Source organism: Anas platyrhynchos, chromosome 7, assembly GCF_047663525.1.
Source record: "Anas platyrhynchos isolate ZD024472 breed Pekin duck chromosome 7, IASCAAS_PekinDuck_T2T, whole genome shotgun sequence".
In the NCBI taxonomy this organism is placed as follows: domain Eukaryota; kingdom Metazoa; phylum Chordata; class Aves; order Anseriformes; family Anatidae; genus Anas; species Anas platyrhynchos.
The window spans coordinates 23,889,943-23,908,412 of record NC_092593.1 but is presented as its reverse complement, the minus strand read 5'-3'; the positions used below and the strand labels follow the sequence as shown (position 1 = coordinate 23,908,412).

The following is an 18,470-nucleotide window of genomic DNA, read 5'->3' as shown; positions in this document are numbered from 1 at the left end:
AATCAGCTTGTAGTTTATTGCCTAAACAATAGCTGTGCCTTAGAACTCTGCATTAATAATGGGTGAGAAGGGTATAATAATCTCTTCTCATAATATTCTAGCTTTTTGGATTCAGATACTAGTGTGAGGAGGGGCTATGCTACTTATTTTCCCAGGTGTCCTCATTAATAGATATGTCAGTCTCCAAGTAAAGAATGTCTTGTCGTTATCCATTTACCACAAAGACGTGCAACTACCTATTTAACTGTAAATGATAAGGTAAAAGGAAACAAAAAGCACTTATTCATTAGAAACCACAATAGATATACACTTTTATAAAGGATATAGATGAGAAAATGATGACTATAACCTAGCACTGCTTAAACTAAACTGAGATATTTTTTCAGAAGAATATTTATCTCCTATATCTAGGTGTCTTGCTTTCAGTTCCTGGCAAAATGAGTGCCAGGTAGTCTTTGTTCATGCTTTACACCAATGATTGCTTTTTTGTTATAAAAAAATAAAAATAAAATAAAAATAATAAATAATAATAATAATAAAAAAAAAAAAAAAAAACAGCTTGTCTTATGGGCCATCAACAGAGGGCTTATCCCCAGAGAGGGCAATCTATCAATGGGATGAAATTGCTCCCATCTTCCCCTTTGCAGGGCTCTGGCAGCTGATCTGCCTGCCAAGGTCTCCTGGGGCATCCTGCCCTGAAATCTCTGTTCTTTTTCACTGTTTATTGTATTGTTATATTTTGTGTAAGCTCTATGTTATATTAGGGTCATCTTGCAGACTTGACTGGCTAGTAAACAATTTTTCCCTTTGGAGGTGTTTGGGGCTAAAGTGTCCCCTTTTCTTTCAGTGATTTATTGTCACGTGCCAGTGGAAATGCCTGTTACAATTTACCTACGTTCTGGTTCAGTCAGAATAGGAATAAATACCCTTTATAGAAACATCTAAATGAGAGTAATGCCAGTAGTTCACTACTGGCTTAACTGACATGGGACCTAACAGTAATTAGTGACTTTGGAGTGACAATACATTTCAGATGACAGCGTTTCAACATTTTATCTCTAAGCATGCAGGCAGGAACTGCACACCAAGAGCTTAGAAATAATTACATATTATTCCTGCTAGTTCAAGCTGTTTATTTCTGTTTTTGCCATCTTATTTCATTATAGCTTTAATAAAGTGGCTTTCCATAATTTTTATTTGCCCAAAGTCTCGGGAATATTCCGATATGAAGCAAAAAATTGTAAGTATATTTGTACTTGCTCTATCTTTTAGCAACAAGTTAATTGTATTGAATTACAGAAAGCCTGTCAAGATTAAAGTTCCTTTTTACTTGAAATTTTGTCAGTAACTTCCTACTCTTATTGGATGAATTCACAAATTCTTATTATATACCTGGTGTGCTTTTAAGAATTAAAGCTCATTACCATGAGCAAGTTCCATGAAGTAAATAAAATTTATTTCAGTTGCTACTAATCCTGCTTGAGAATTAATAGAACAACAACAAAAAGTAAGAAAACGGTAAGAAAATTTGCAGTAAAGCTTTTGGTAATCATTAACATTTACACTAGCAGGAGCACCTTTATCTGGAGGCCAGCGTGGGCAGGTGAAGCGCTGCTGGCCCAGAGGGGCCACCCACTGGGTCTGCTGCCAGCACCCAGGCAAGTGGGGATGGAAGGTGCACACTTCCAACACCCAGAGAGCTCGTTTTTGCAGTGAGGGAGAGGGCTTAGCCCTCCAGGCAGACACAAGCAGTATAGCAGAGATCTGGATTCAGAGTCTGAGCAAATCCCTTACTCTTTGCAGGTAATAGTCTGGCCCTAGGGAAGGTAAGGCCCTAGGGAGGTTTGCCATTGATTTTAGTAAGCCAGGGATGTCTGTGGCTTCATTTGGCATCTGTAAAATTGCATAGTGGTGTTCCCCATCACACCCTCTATCCATTTACTCATGGTAGTCAGTCTTTTGCACTGTGTTTTGATAGAACGAGATCTCTTGGAAAAAAAAATAAAATAAAATAAAATTTAAGCTCCTGTCCTCTTTTTATGCCAGTTTAAAATGTATTTTAAGTTTGTATCAACTTTAAGTTGGTATGCAGTACAAAACAGGCCCTTTTTCCTGAAAAGTTCAGTTTTTAAAATGAGGAAAGACATGTGGAAGCTTAATTGATGGAGTTTCAACAACAGGCAATTGAATCAGAATTATTAATCAGAACTAATTGTGGCATGCCACCATCATTCCTCTAACGGGGTTATGCACTGTACTTCCAGGTTATAAGAGGATGTTTTTTGGGATGTATGGAATTAAAATAAGAGTAATGAATAGATACAATTTATAGTATTCTATGTAGACTTTCCATTGCTAGATTATATTGCTACCAAATATTTTTCAACCTTGATTTTAAATTTAAATTATGATAGATTCCTTAAAAAAATAAAAATAATATCAGATATGCTGCTATATTCTTCTAAACTGCATAATATTTTAATTTTTCTGGCATTTTGCTGCATTACTGTGATAGGTGGATTTCTGATACCATTGCTGTAGATCTGGGAAGATTTTTTTTTTTTTGTGAGCATTTGCAAGTAAAACAACAAAAAACAAAAAACTACCTTGAATGCAAACATTTATTATGTATCTGATAGTGACTGTCTGAAGTCTAAGCCTGATTTATCACTGTACTTCTTGCTTGCATCTACACAACTGCATTAAACTGGCACTGAATTTTGGCAGGATAAACCAAAGTAACGCACCAATGAATCATACCCACATCAATATTGTTTTTTTGGAAAAGTTAGAAATATGTATGATTTTTAAAAACTGGCAACTCAGTCCTCTCTTGTATTTTAGACTTGGAAATGACAGAATATTTTATTATCTACTAGTGCTACTATTTAGCTATAAGCATTTCTAGTATTGGAATAGAAAGATCTATGATAGTGAAGTCTGACTGATGCTATCCTATAGCATTGTCCTGCAGTGCCAGGTTTCTTCTCATTGAAATGCAGACTCTCCAAGCCTAAAAATAGTCATCCTTTAGGCAAATATAGAAAGCCAAGATACATGAGTAAAGAATGCAGAATTGTGTAGGACAGGATATTTATAGCAAGAGTTACTGGCTTCTGAGACAGTAATGAACAAGTCCTGTGACTTAAACAGCAAGCAGTCCCACAAACACGCATCACCTTTAAATTTAATGTAGTTTCCAAAGAGAATATGTAAACACTGTCCTATTATGGGTAATATACAAGAAGCTATTTTTAAAAACCTAACCTAATTGTGCAGCTGTGAATGGTATAAGCCAGATCAATATTTAATGACTATGATGCATTATTTATAGCCCTGTGAGAGATTCCCTTTTTTAGGTCAAACAGTACACAGGAGAGCTACACAACAGAAAATAATGTATCACCTGCTTTACAGAGGCTTCAATTCAAAAAGTATCATTAATAACAATCCCCATGTTTCTCAATTGCATCACCTGAGGTGTGGCTAGTTAAGGCTTACCTTCGCATGGGGAGGCTTTTTTATGTCTCTCAAAAATACAGAGATTAACTGAGTAAAGATGAAGAGATGAACCGAAAAGAGAAACCACCTTGAAGACTGCTACTGTATATGACAATGTAAACAGTTGAATACATGAACAATGATAGATTTAAGTGAATTTGATACCAAGAGTGCACTACATGTATGAGATGTAAGTGAATCTGCATTTGTGTTGTACATTGTGTCACTACAAGTTTTACACCCACTATTAAAAGTAGAACAGTGGCAGCACAATGAGAAATATAATTTTATGTATTAATTTTACCTCCAATCTCTGTAAGGAGGGGGAAAGCAGTCCTAGACTATATTATTCTCTGTTGTGTCATCATCTTTCAATTTAGAACTATTTTAGTTACTTTTATGTTGTGGTAATTAAATCATTTGTAGTGGTTTATAATAATTGCATTATAGTCTTACTTGGTAATTAAATTTCAGAAAGACAAGTTGCCCTCTGTTTTGGACCACTTATGAACTATTACCAGTGTTTAAAAATGTATCACTGGAAGATGAGATTTTTCGCACTTGGCTGTGTAGGTGACACTGTTTTGAACTGTTGGGCAGCACAGATTTAACGAGGACCGCAGACATGCAGTCGCACTGCAAAGTCAGTATGGCAAACTATGGTCTGAGCCATGCATATGGTGAAGCACATACAGTTCTTTGAGCCCCAAACCCCTCTGTAAGTGCATGAAGGTATTCACACATTTAAGTAGTTTTAAGGTTGTCCCTAAGACCAGTCACACAGACTCTTTCACTCCTCCTTGCTGTCACAGGAGGGACTGTGCTGACACCAAGCTGTTCATTAGTGCTATTCCAGCAGTTCAGGTTCCCCTAAGCATAGTGGTAATGGGGAAAATAAAGGGAAATCTAGAGGGCAAACAAGGCTGCAGTGTTAATATCAAGCTGTGTTCCCCTTCCCTTTTGAGAAACGCTCCTGCACAAGATGTAAAGCACAGCTTATATTTCTCTGCTTTTCCACATGCACTGCCTACGTAAGACAAGACCTAGAGCATCGTGTTGAGAGCTTCATAATTCATGAAACTGAGATCTTTATTGTATTACATGATTTCATACCCTTCTACATGTGCCTATGTCTTCAGTTGTCATGGAAACAAGAAGTCAGATATGCATTGCATACACTGAAAATGATTACACAAAAAATAATGATTAAAAATAAAATACTGCTATTTTATATTAGTTTCTGAAATGTGAGGCTCTCATCTGGTGACATCAGGCTCTCTAGTTCAAAGACACGTAAAACTGGAAAATTGTTTTAAATTTCACTGAAGAGAAGGAATGGCAAGGCATGGTGAAGAGGAAGAGTAAAAGACTGCTCAATCTTTTCTCATACAGTGTATTTAGGTTTGTGAGCATCTAATGAAATTATATGGAGTACAGATTTTAATCTGACCAAAGACCTCCCTTCTGTAAATGTTTAGTTAAACTATGTGACCTATCACTGTAGATCTTAATGAGTTAAAAAGAAATACAAATAAAAAAATTAACAGAAGCAAAAGGCAAATGAGGACTGTTGCACAAAGACAGTTGCCTCTGGCTCAGGCAATCTCTGAGGTGCAGCTCACCAAAGCTGGGAGGAGTGCACCATGTCCATCATTCTCAGAGTTAAGGTGCAGAGCTTAGGAAGGACCTTTGGTCTGACAGAATACAGCCATTTAACCAGTGTTATTAACCAGTGCCTTCCAACAGTGTTGTTTGGAGAGGAAAAAAAAAAAAAAAAAAAAACAACCTACATTCTTTGCATCACTTTGTCACCCAGAAAAGAGACTATGCCCTTTATGCTTAAGTTGCAGAAGAATGCTCTTTGACTTCTGTGTTACTGTCATAAATCTCAGAAATTGCAGATACGGAGTCTGATGAAAACCCCTGAGTTTGCTGAATTGTTTGTTTTAATAAGAGCTGTTTCCCTTCCTTTCTCAACCACCTGCTTCTAGAAGTGTTTCCCAATCTCCCTACAAAGCTGTTCTTCAGCTCTTTTATGCAGTGCTGGGACCTGGGACTATCAGGTGCATTTCTTCCAATACAACAGCCCCTCTCCCAGCATGAAATCTGATCCAGTGTGACCACTTCCACTTCCCTGGGGAGCCTGTTCCAGTGTGCAACCACCCTCTCTGTGAAGAACCCCCTCCTGATGTCAAGCCTAAATTTCCCCTGCCTCAGCTTAAGCCCGTTCCCGCGGGTCCTGTCACTGGTGTTAATGGAGAAAAGGTCTCCTGCCTCTTGACACCCCCTTACGAGGAAGTTGTAGACTGCGATGAGGTCTCCCCTCAGCCTCCCCCTCCCCAGGCCGAACAGGCCCAGTGCCCTCAGCCGTTCCTCGTTCCTCGTACGTCTTCCACTCCAGACCTTTCACCATCTTCGCAGCCCTCCCCCGGACACCCCCCAACAGCCCCATGTCCCTTTTATACTGTGGTGCCCAGAACTGCACACAGTACTTGAGGTGAGGCCGCACCAGAGCAGATGTACCCTTGTGGCCAAGAAGGCTGGTGTGATAGGATTTACTGAGAATAAGGCATATGAAAGAACACTATGACAGTTTATTGAGGGAAACTAATCTATTTTTGCTTCAATTTGTTCCATGAGGGATTTTATCAGAAATAAGGAAAGTGGGACGACTTCACTGTGTCAGAGGCTTGAGAGGCACCTGCTTGTGAACTATTGTTAGAGCAGTACTATCATACATCAGTGCCTACCCTAATGTTAGGGATGCTTGACAGGAAACAATGGAACTTCTGAAATTGCTTTCTGAATTTTAAACATTTGGCTTGATTGCATTTTTGGCATTTTAATTTTATAGTAGCATTGTAGATACACAAAAACACCCATTAGATATTTCACCATTTCTGCTTTATAATTACAAAGGACTGTGTTGTGTTTCTGTTATAAGCCTGCATAAAACCAGTTTATTTTGAAGAGCAGGAGATAAGTAAGTCCTGGTTTTGAAAAATTTTCTCTTGAGGAAAAATCATATTACGAGAGTTGAGGAGAAAGTGAGAAACCCGTGGCCTGGAAGCTAGATAAAGCCCACAGTTTGATCATATGCCTATGCCCAGACTTTTTTTTTTCCTGTTTGAGATAGCACAGGTCATTAAATAAACTTTGGAAAGAATGGTCTTCCTTCAACAAGGAAGAAGTTCCAGTCTACAGATTAAGTCAGGGTAAGGGAGTCATGTGGATGTTAATAAGAAACTTTCTGTGGTAATGTTTTACACAAGCAAACGAACAATGTATTTATTTGTGTCTACCATACGGAATAATCTCTGCACATATTTGCACCACATGTTAAAAAAGGGGGGTTAAGGGGTTACGATTGAAAATGTGAAAAATCTATATTGATATTCTGACTGCAGAGTAAAGACATGGTAACTAGAAATATTAAGTAATGAGTACATCTAAGATCAATTTCTTCATAGTTATACTACAGCTTAATTACTCCTGCTAAACACCTTGACAAGTAATACATTTCTATTACTGAAAATAACAAAATTAAAATTACTTTCATGCTTAGAATGGGTCTTCATACTACTTTGTTAAAAAAGAAAAAGTCTTCTGAAAAGCTGAAATATATTTCAATTGGTTTAGATTATAATAGAATTCTAGGAATTTCTGCCATATTTCATTATTATTTACAGTACTAAAAAAACATTTGAAGCATTTAAAATGACTGCCTTAGATAGTGGCTGCTTTTCAGTTTTTTAGTAATTACACATACTAGTACAGTAATAGTTCAACAACAGAAATTTTCATCAGAGGAGCGAGTAATAAACTTGGTTATTAATTTACCTGTACTGAAAAAAAAAAAAAAAAAAAAAGTGTGCTACTACTTTGCTACTTTGCTGCTCTCAACTAGTATATTTGTTATTGAAATGGGAAGTTTCTTATTTGTTGCATATGTTTTCCTATCCAAAACCATGGTTGGTCCAGGACTGGAGAATGCTTAGATAAGCAAATCAGAAACAGCAGCTGGGGACATAGCATTGTTCTAACTGAAGGTGAAATGATTCATTCTCCAACAGACCTGTTGTCTGTCCTTCAATCTGATCAGCCATCAAACCCTACAAGATTCTCTTGTCAAGTGGAAAACACTGAGGAATAAATACAGTTCAACATTGCTACAGCGTTTAGCCAACAACCATGCAAAAAGCGATAAGGCATAGAATACGTTTAAAATGTCATGCAAGGCTGAGGAATATCTGAAGAATGTTTTATAAAAAATCAACACTTGTGAAATGATAAAGTAGTAAGCTTTGGTCCATGACAGATGTGGGAATTTTTATTTGGAAAGGTTTTCAGTCAGGAAGAAAAATCTATCTAGCAAAGACTTGTGCACTTAAATAGCAACAGAATGATTAAAAACTGGGATACTTCATTGAAAGATACTACTTTAGGAGGTCTTCACGGTGGGTTTGTAATGGTTCTTTCATTGTCTACAAGGGGTGAGTTATTCCCACACAGTTAATATATATCCCTGTGGAGGAAAGAATTCTTCAAAGAAATGAAGGGGAAAAAAAAGTATAAAATTTCAATAATATTTTTGAGTGATAATTTCATTTAACTGAGCTTAGATTCCTTTTGTAGCTTAGATTCCTTTTTGAAGTTATAGCTGGGAATTTTCTGATTAAAAAAACAAGTTGTTTTTCACCAAGCTTTATTTGGATAGAAATTTAATACTTTGCATTAATATTATAAAAATTGATTTTAAAATGAAACAAGTTCCCTAATAACAGTACTGATTTTTGAAACGAGGATGGAATCATTCATTTTCCCCCCAGCATGTACCCTACAAAAAGACAGAACACTTTTCTTTATTTCAGCCTGGATACTGTGTTCTGGCTGCAAACAGCTGTTTGTCATAAATGTTTGCTGGTATTGATTTTAAATTATTAATGGTAACATTTCTGTAGGCATTTTTAAAAAAATATTTTACAGAAGAAAAAATAAATGTCCTTTAAAAAAAGAAGACAGCACCCTTAAAAGGCCTTTTACATTGCCAACTGGTTCACATTTAGAGTTAGAACCCTTTTATAATTAAAGCCCTAGAAAGCGAGGGATGAGAGCTGAGAAACATTTTTCTGAGATGAGTCTGTTTGGCCACTGGGTGCCATCCTTGCTCCACTTTAAGTCTGAGCATTTAGTGTTTTTGTTGGGCTGTAAAATCCTGGAAAAGGTAATACCCATGCAATTTCACACCATCATAACGTTTGTGCGTGTGCATGTAGTGGAATATGTTAGCAGCACGGACAGCATGTCCTTCCTGAATGAGTCACGGAGAAAATTGGGAGAAATATCCTGACAGGTTCAGCCATGTTATGTTGATAGCAATATCCAACAATTATTTTTTTTTTGCCATCCTCTTTCAGCTAGTATAGAGCAAGGCAGTGCTGGAAGACCTGATCCTGCACACAAGCATGTGAGCGGCTGTGTTCTGTGCAGTATTAATTTAGGCTCTGGGACTATTTGAAAAGAAAAAATGCATGGATGCACAGTTGTTTCCTAAATAGGTTCATATTTGGGGTGTGTGTGTCTGTGTCATCCAAGCAAAACTATATCTAGCATATATTATGTGTAAAAACAAACAAACAAAAAAAATTCTGTTCATTATTTATTCTATTGCTTCATTATCTCTGGGGGATTCCTGAATTGTTTTAGTCTCAAAAATCTCTTGTTTTAGTCTGAGAAAAATCCCAGGCAGTGTACATGTATTTTCTACCAGAGAAGTTAAGACAGTAGTTCTGCATTTTTATTTTTTAAAATTAAAAATATAAACACTTAAAATATGTGAGAAATAAGATCTAGCACTTCTTTTTTGCTCTAACTGTATGGAAAATGCACAGATTGTACCCTGGGCAAAAACAGAAACCTGAATATTTTATGAGGCCATTTCTGTGAAGTGTTCCGTCATCTTTTGCGTTGCAACAAGCTATGCCCAGGGCTGAATGTGCACAAAAGAGCTGAGAACATCAGATATCAGTGTTTTCCAGCACCTTTGTGATCGCCCTGTACATATTGCTTTCTGTTTGGGGTACTTAAACTTATTATAACAAACCCTGCTTTCTGTGCTGCTGTGCCGTAGTGTGTTTTATCCTAGGGCATACACCAAAAAAAAAAAAAAAAAAAAAAAAAAAGGCTATTTCTATTTTAGAAATTATGCATATAGACTGATTGCAAATATCTGCTCATGTGTCTGCATTTTACCTGTGGTGGTGCTGGTAAGAGAAGGCTGTACGTGGCATAACTAACGCAGTATCATGGCAGGACCTAGTCTGTGGGTAACGCCTGTCCCAGGGATGCGTGGCACTTACCTGGAGGAGACCCTGGTGACTATCTCTCAGTGTAGCCCAGCAAAGCAGCCTTGGGTAGGGATCCACATCCAGCTCCTTCCCCAGTCCGTTTATCACTTGTCTACTCATTAACTGCATCTCTGAGTTGGTGGTGGCTCAGGTATTGGTGCAGCTCTGTACCAGGCATGGACAATCCAGTGTCCCTGAAAGAGTCATACAGACAGACCTTGTCACTGAGATTCACACCTCCACATCTCCGCACCTGATGATACGGCCTTTCCATAGCACCCTCTAAGTGTACAATGAGAGGATTTCTTCAAAACATTTGACAGGCCCAAGGTATCTAGGAGAAAAGGAGCAATAATATCAGTCAGATATCATAGTATTGTGATAGGGGCCAGTTAATGTGTATGTGTAAGATCTTCATTAAGAACTCAATCAACAACACAAAATAAGTATTTAAGGCTGTGTTGCAGCCTTCTACCTCAAAATAGCAATAGATAAAGGGCAACTTTTGTTTAAAGAAAATTTATAAAGCTAGTAAGAGCTAGGTAGTAAGTAAGGACCTGAAAAAATACAAGATTTAAGTGCCTATTTATTTGTGTTGAAAGAGCAGGATTTGTACATTTTGTATTTTATCAGCAATGGTGTTGTGATGAGGCTGTGGGCTGTGTGTGAAGCAGAGCTTCCTGCTGCTCTGCAGGCTGGGGGCCTGGACTTGCTCTGCTGGTGGGCTCCATGGGGCCAAAGGATGCTGTGGAGAATGTACCTTGGTTCCAGTGAGGGAAATTGGGCTAATCCTCCTGGCTTGTTAAAGCTGTAGCAAGATGAAACTGATTTTTGTTGTTGTTGTTGTCTGTTTTTGTTTGTTTGTTTGTTTTTGGAGGATGCTGTGTTAAGCACTCCTGAGGGTGCCTGGGGATTGGTAGAGTAGGAAAGGTGGATTTATTTATTTATTTTTTTAAACCTGATGAGAACTAAGGAGAAAAAGACAAAGATGAAACATTTTAAAGACAATTACTGCAAGGTTCTCTATAGCTTTTCTGTAAATGTATGTTGAAAGTTTGAAGGCATTTTCAGCATTATTTACTGTCTGCCTAGCACTAGTCTGTTACGGCTGTCACTCTAGCAGATTTGAAATAGGACTTTCTCTCCAGCTGAGTAGTAGCCCACTCACACTTACATAACTTTCCCCACCAGTCACCAATTCTGCCAGTCTGATTTGTCACAGGTGCTTAACAAGAAAACCTCAGTGGCCGGCAGGAATGCCATCCAGTGCCACTGCTGAGTGCTTTGGCAGCACTGCCATGGCCCCATTGTGGTGGCCCATGAGCAGCGCTCCTGTGGGTGGTGACAAAGTGCGGGTGTTTCGTGCTGCCTGAGTAGGCTGGGACAGGAGAACTAGTGTAATACCAGTTCACACGCTATTGTGGCACTAGTGTTTTTGTTTGTTTTATTGTTTTGTTTTCTTGGGGTTTTTTACTCTCTTCTTGGCAATGCATTAACTTCTCCCTCGTGTCCTCATACTGCGCGTGTTCCGCTGGGAATTTCAGGGCATGAATTGGGCTGTTTGCCACCAAAAACCTGGCTCCTCCCTGCTTCTTCATGTCCTTTGTGAAGAGAACCCTGACCCTGTTCCTTCCACTCTTAGTCAGGCTTTTTCCTCTTCTGAGTCTTCAAGGAAACAACTAGAGCCTTCCTTCCTGTTCCTAGGTTGTCTTGTGGAGGAGAAGTCTGGCTTGTATCCCTCAGCACTTGCCCTCCCAAATTTATAGGCACAAGGAGATCGGTGCTCATTACCCATTCTGCTCTTCATGGAGCAACAAAGCTGAATCTGCCTACCAAAACCAAGTAGGGCTGTTGTGGGAAATGGCAGCCTTGCATGCCTGACACTTATTCTGTATCACAGAGAAATATTTGCCCTAGGTTTGGTGCTAGTGTTTGTTTAAAATTCTGGGACAGAGACTGAATAGACCCTTTTGTATGAGCTTCTCATCTGCACCAATGGTCATAAAAAGTCGACAGTTGCTAGCCTGTAGTATGTGACACACTGGCTATTTTCTAATCACCATACGCCAAAAGGACGTGAACACTCCCCTGCGCGCCTCGGGAGATCATTGTGTACAATGTGCATGCCCTGTAAAACTCCAGTCCTGGGCTGCTGTGGTTATGTACTTTGGCCTTAAGAATAATAGATACTCAGACCATTAATTGCTTTTATTTTATGTGTCTGTTCTTTTAAAACAGAATTTCTTGTTGCTTTTATAGGCTGTCATATATTTTGTTTCTATGTGCTAAGAAACAACTGTAATGCTGTGGATCAATTTTAGCAACATAAATAATGTGTTTTGTATATTTTCTATTATGGTTTATGAGAAAATTTTAAGTGTAATATTTTTATCTTCATCAAATTTATTATTCTTTTTGATGGGTTCCAATTTGAGAAAGTGGCATGTTCAGGATTGATTGATCATAAATACGCTTTTCAGCTATAGTTCTGGGCTTACGTTTGGAAACTGCATATGAAATGCTGTGATGACATATCTTCCCTTCTCCTTTTAAAAATAAAAGTATAAAAATACATTCTTTTCTCAGGTACATGTAGCTTTATACCAAAAACATAAATAGCATATTTTTGTCCTGAGCTCACAGTGAAGTAGATATATTTGATTTGACCATTTGCCAAACATAACTTTTTGAAAAAAGACTAAATGCAGCTTGCTTTCTCCTACAATTTTTCTAAATTGCATCCTGTGCTGCTGATTTGCTAGTTGAGGACGTGGCAGCACATAGCAGTATACACTGCATGCACATGCTTCATCTGCAGGTTTCAAAGCTGAATGCAAGAGCAGCATTATTCTCAGTTTACAGATGTGGAATTCTTGACATTGAACAATGACCTCTCCAGTAAAGGGCTCAGACACCCACTGTGGGACTTGGGGCAGAGTTTGGTCATTTGCTTTTGCGATTGTAATCAGCCGCTTATCTGCAGGATTACTCTGGAAGAGCTCAACATTTATAAGCCCTGTTCTAGGGACTGCTGATATCTTCCACATCTGAACAGTTGTTGGATAAAACATTCCATAGTGTCCAACACAGAAACTGGGAGTTTGGTAGATCTGGCAGTGCAAAGCAAGTGTGTATGGGAGGGTCAGGTCTCCACATCTCATGCTTTCATCCAGCTGCCTTCAGAGGGGGCCAAAGCCCTGTTCCTGTTCCACTGCAGTTTCCAGTTCCGGTTATTTGAGTATCCCTTTGTACAGGGACCATGTTCAGGGAATCAAAATTTGGCAAAAGTTGTTGAAGGGCAAATAAAGTATTATTTTTTGGACCTTGTTTGAGCAGGGGGCTGGACTGGCTGGTGTCGAGGGGTCCTCTCCAACCTAATGGTTCTTTGACTTCGTGTGATCTCGCTCCAGAAGGCAGCAGCGATAGTCATGTTAAAAGCTCATTAGAATTGAAGTCCACAGAGGAGCACATACACACACACACTTTGAATCTGTTCCACAGCCACTTCTCTTTACTGTAAATATTACAAGCTTTCATTTAAATGCTGCTGTCCTGCTCCTGCTGGGGTTGGTCACTGGAACAGAGGTGCTGACTCAGCGCTCTGAAGGCAGAGAGGCGCCAGCCGCAGCCTGCAGTAACAGATGGAGGCCTTTAAAACCCGGGTTGCTCTGGGCATTAAAACATCCCTAAGCTGAAACATTTGATTCTTGCCCTTTGGAGAGAGTAAGAAACGTGTCAGACTGGAACATAACAGGCTTTGGTCTTCCATGGCCGGGAATATGTGTGGAATTTGTCCACTACTGCTATCAACTGACTATAAAAGATACGTTGTAAAAAATGTCTGCAGATATAAATCTAAGCAAGTATTTTTAGAGGCCTTTATACATGAAAAGAACCCTTTACAAATCAAAATCTATGCCATCAGAAGTTACTGTCTCCAGTATGGTTTGGTAGATGATAAAGATGAAGGCATCACATTTAAATATCTGCTTTGATGATTTCTTTGCAGTTTTTGATGATCAGTCTTTAAGATTTTTTCAGGTCCTGATCTTCTGAGAGCTACAGAAGTACTCAAAGAAGTACTTCTGAGAAGCTACAGAGGTACTTAAAAGGGCCTCAAGTCTGACTTCATCTCATTATTAAATATGGAATAGGTAAGATTGCTAAGAACATACTGTTGCAAGAATTAGTGCAAAATTATTTAGCCTTCCCTGCAAAATATAGTTTGTCCTGTGTTCTTAGTATCATATGGGATCAAAAGCTGTGTTTTCATATTTTATATGTAATGCTGAATGGAATTATTAAAACCAGCTCCTTCAGCTGTAGGTATCTTCTGCGTAAGAAACTTCTTAAGCTGACTATCAGTGTGTGATGACTGGTGGGAAATATGGATGGAATAAGAGGAATTTGGCGAGATTGGAGAAAATTTAATCACCACCAAATTGCCCTCTCTCCACTACTCAACGAGAATGGTCTCATAACCAAATCCTGCTACAGGAGATTGCTAATTGTCCAAATTGTTATTTCATATTAGTTCCTGGGATGATACAGTTGTCCCCCTACATAAAGAGCTATCTCTCTCTGAGCATTTTTTGCACTGGCAACGTGGACTGGCCTGCTGGTCTCTGCTGAAGGTAAATCTGAGTAGCTGGAATGAGAAGAGTTTAGCTTGGGTATAGTTTTCGAATGCTGAAAACTAGACTTCCATCTCACGCAGAATATGTGTGGTTTGTAAAACCTTGTGGATCGTTAGGGAAACACATAAGACTGGTAATGATTCCAGATCCTAAAATGGAAAGACACCTATCACAAGCTCATGGCAGCTATCAGGCTATTCAGGAACTTTGTCCCCTTTTCATTTACCCAATTCAAGGGATTGTTCTTGTACTATTTATAACTATACATTGATTTAAAGTTAGTTTGTTTTTCTCAGTGGCATTAATGAGTGTAAGAGGTCATTTAATGGTTTGTTTTGCATGCGCTTTCTTAATGGCAGTATTGGCCATTATGAAGGTGTTAGGGTAGTATATGGCAGAAATTGAAAGTAGGATTAAAAGGACAGCGATTTGTAGTATTGTTAATCAAGCTGAATGTAAAACCTATATCTCATTCAGGAAATGTGCTCAAAACAGCAGCAGAAGTCTCTCCTTTTTCTTGTGTTGATTGATTGGTGTTTATCATGAGCGCCTCATTCAGCCCTTACAGAAAGAACCTTGTAAAATGCTCTGCATGCGTGTATTACACTGCGCTTTTCTGACGTGTATATACACATACACATACTGTCCACAAGAATGAAAGAGCATGAATGAATACTTTATTCTTGTCTAGTTCTATGCTACCGATATAAAGAAAACATTTTATACCACATTTTATATGTGCTTCTAAAACTGTGAAACGCTTGTTCTCAGCAGCACTAAGGTGTAAGCATCAAACAGTAGGTTTTATATGAAGTATTTCACTTCTTAGTGTTTCCATAAAAACTTTGACTCCTTGGTTTCCTAAAGTTCTCCTTTTTAAGTTCTACTCAACCACAGTAGCCCAGAGGCTTACTAACACAGAACCAGAACCACAAGTTTTCTATTCCATAGGCTCTCTTTGACAGTGGCCGGAATTTTGGGACTCAAAAGTTGATAGAGTTGCTCTATGCGTTTGGAAGTATGATGGTCATTAATGACATTCAGCTCTTTGGTGACCGCTGACGTAGGTTTGGTTAAGGTTCAACCAGTCACTTGTCTCCCAGCTGTTCACATGTGCCAAGCAGGCTGTGAAGCAATTGACATGATAGTGAAGAGCAACGAGGAAAGGGAAATCTGCCTCCAACTCTGAACTGATTACAAAGGCACTGTTCCCCCCTCCTGTACCCATCCCATCCCCAGCCCGTGCACACGTGAGTATTGGGCAGACACAGACCTCATCCCTGTGCACTCTTCCAGGGGCATGGCACCATTTCTCAAGTTCCTACAAGTGGTGAGAGTTTCCCAGCCTGGGAACTGCCAAGTTTGTACTTACTAGGCAAGACCAGATGCCTTCCATGAGTTAATCCCAACTTGTGTTCATGGCTCCTTTCAATATGTATTTTTTCTCTGATTCTAAGGAGTACTGGGATGTGACCAGAGGAGTCACATCCGGCTTTAATTTACTATAAGCTGATAGGAGAGTCATGTGAATCTTTCTCAAGGATGAAGAGCCTTGAAATTACTTGGTCCGCAGGGTAAAAAGACTTCAGTGTATAATGTTCTTAATTGTTTTTAGAAAGAGGAAATTGAACTTCAAAACATTCCAAAGGAAGCAAGCCTTTTAAGTGATCCTAAATCACTGGGGTGCTTTAGAAAATAATTTCACTGTAAGTTGAATTTTAATTGCCTGCCCCTTCCTCTTATTGTCGTGGTACTTTCATCCCCTCTGTTTTCCTGGAAGAGAATGTTATTATTGCTGTTTATTTTAAGAAATCCACTGGAATTTCTCCTGCAGTGCAGCAAAATGTCAGGGCTGTATATGTTTTAATATTCAGTATTATGAATATTTTTTATATCTTTGTAATTAAAAAAATGAAGTTTTAATGACTGCTCTCCTATAAACCCTGGACTGCTGCATTTCCAACATAAGAAGCACAGGACAGACAATGCCAGGTGCAGCCTGAATATTGCTTCAGCCCCACAACATATCATTTTTTTTAACATTATTCAAATTAGTCTCAACACTCATAATTCTGTTGTTTCCTTTATTGCTGTTGTAAAGCAAATGGTTCTTTTATACAAATGTTATCTCCTGGCTATTAATTCAGCAGTTATTTTGGATTATGGCACTCCTGTTAAATTTAGGAATGTAAAATCTCATAAATATTTAAAAGTTTCAGACTGACGTGGGAAGAAATTGTTTTTGACTTGCTTTGTTAAGCTCTTGTTCAGGTTGTAATAGATTTGGAATATGTTGTTAATTCTCTACTGTTTGAAAAAGGGAAAAACTGTTGTAGTTGAGCAACTGCTTTGCAACTGCTTCAGTTGTACTCCCTTGAATTGTAACAGGTTGGTAAATGTGTTTGTTTTCATTGAAAAATAGCAAGGGAAATATCCGTTTTCTTTTAAGGAGGCAGAAAACATGTGAAAATGTTAATCAGAACCCACTTCAGAGTTCTGAGTTGATGAAAATGCAGCAGTATGCTTGTAAAGATAGTTTCAATGAATCAATTTCAAGCAGGTCTGCTTACAGTCAGATACTTCTGTTTCAGCATCTATGTTCTTTAAACTTCTTTCTAAGAAACAAGTAAAATTAACAAAAGTTTTTCTTCCATCAAAGACTTTCTGTATAGAGTACATTTAAAATGCAGTGAGTGTATCCATAGAATAAATATTATAAATGACTGACAAAAAGCCACAATTTTTGTAAGACTGATGAAGGTCTAGGTGTCAGCATTTGGGCCAGCATTCCTGTTTCACATCTAACAGCATCTTCTTTTTCATTACCTCAGAAGTAAATGTGTAGTTTTGCAGCCAGATCTTAAGGAGTATTAAGGCATAAGTTGTGTTGGTGTCATTTAGAACTATTTCAAATGTTTCAACTATTATTCAAATAAGATTTAGAAAAAAATATTGAATTGATTCAACCTGAATCATTAGGCTAGTGGACAAAGTATGCATATGATTAACCAAGATTGCTTCTCTCCTGCATGCTCCTGAGGTTCTTCAGTGGTGTCCTGGAATGTCACGTGATGGGTTGTTTTATTTCCCATGTCAATTAACCTCACTGGCATAACAACGTGACTTTTTGTGGTATTGGCATGCAGCACTGGGCACTGAAGTGAAAAGGCAGTTTTATTCTAGTTAGCAGATGGGTCTGTACCATAATGTTAATACTGTTCCATGACAGGTTTGCACTATCTGCTCGTACATGGTATGGCTGAACCAGCTTAATCTTTGTGTAAAGTAACTATTGAGGTGGTACTTTTCCTTTGCCTAGAAAAACTTTTTACTTGTCAGTAACTTGTCATAGTTACGGTGCAGTATTTTGAAATACAAGTTCTTAAAAAGGAAGCCATAAGGTCGCCATGTAGAAACCTGTAACTGTGAAGGTGAACTTAAAACTGCATGAATGGGTATTTTTATATGCCAGTGAGTACCTGGATGTGCCATGCCAGCTGAGTCCGCACAAGTTTAACAAATTCATCATGGTCCAGCCTATGGGCCAGACCCAGCCCCTTTGTGAGATTTCTACCTGACCTGTCACCTTCTCGCTGCAGAAGAGTGAGAAGAGATGCTATTTCAGCAAGACAGGCTCCTCCACCTGCCCTCTCTGGGGAGATGAGTGGCAAGTCTGAAAGAGCATGAGGAAGGGCAAACAAGCCCTTGAGGGTTGACAGCTCCTCTGCCTGGCTCCTGCAGATGCTGCTACTGGGCCACCCAGAACATGTCTATGTGCACAGCTGTATTCATCAGCCAGTCCTGCACAACCACTTCGTATGACTTTGTGTGCATGAAAAGCCCATTCCTCTATTACAAATGGAACATGAATCTGCTGTCATATGGGAGGAGAAAGATATAAGGCTTTTGCTATAGCTTATTAACTTACTGCATGATCAGAATGTTGAAAATTATTTTTATGTTCCTTTGGAAAGTATATCTTTCC

The 18,470-nt window shown here is 38.6% G+C and overlaps 1 protein-coding gene across 2 annotated transcripts in view; it reads left to right on the top strand.

The window, feature by feature from the left end:
* The window catches only part of PDE11A (phosphodiesterase 11A), a 134,844-nt gene that overhangs the window by 74,681 nt on the left and 41,693 nt on the right, over window positions 1-18,470 (top strand). The window lies entirely within an intron of this gene.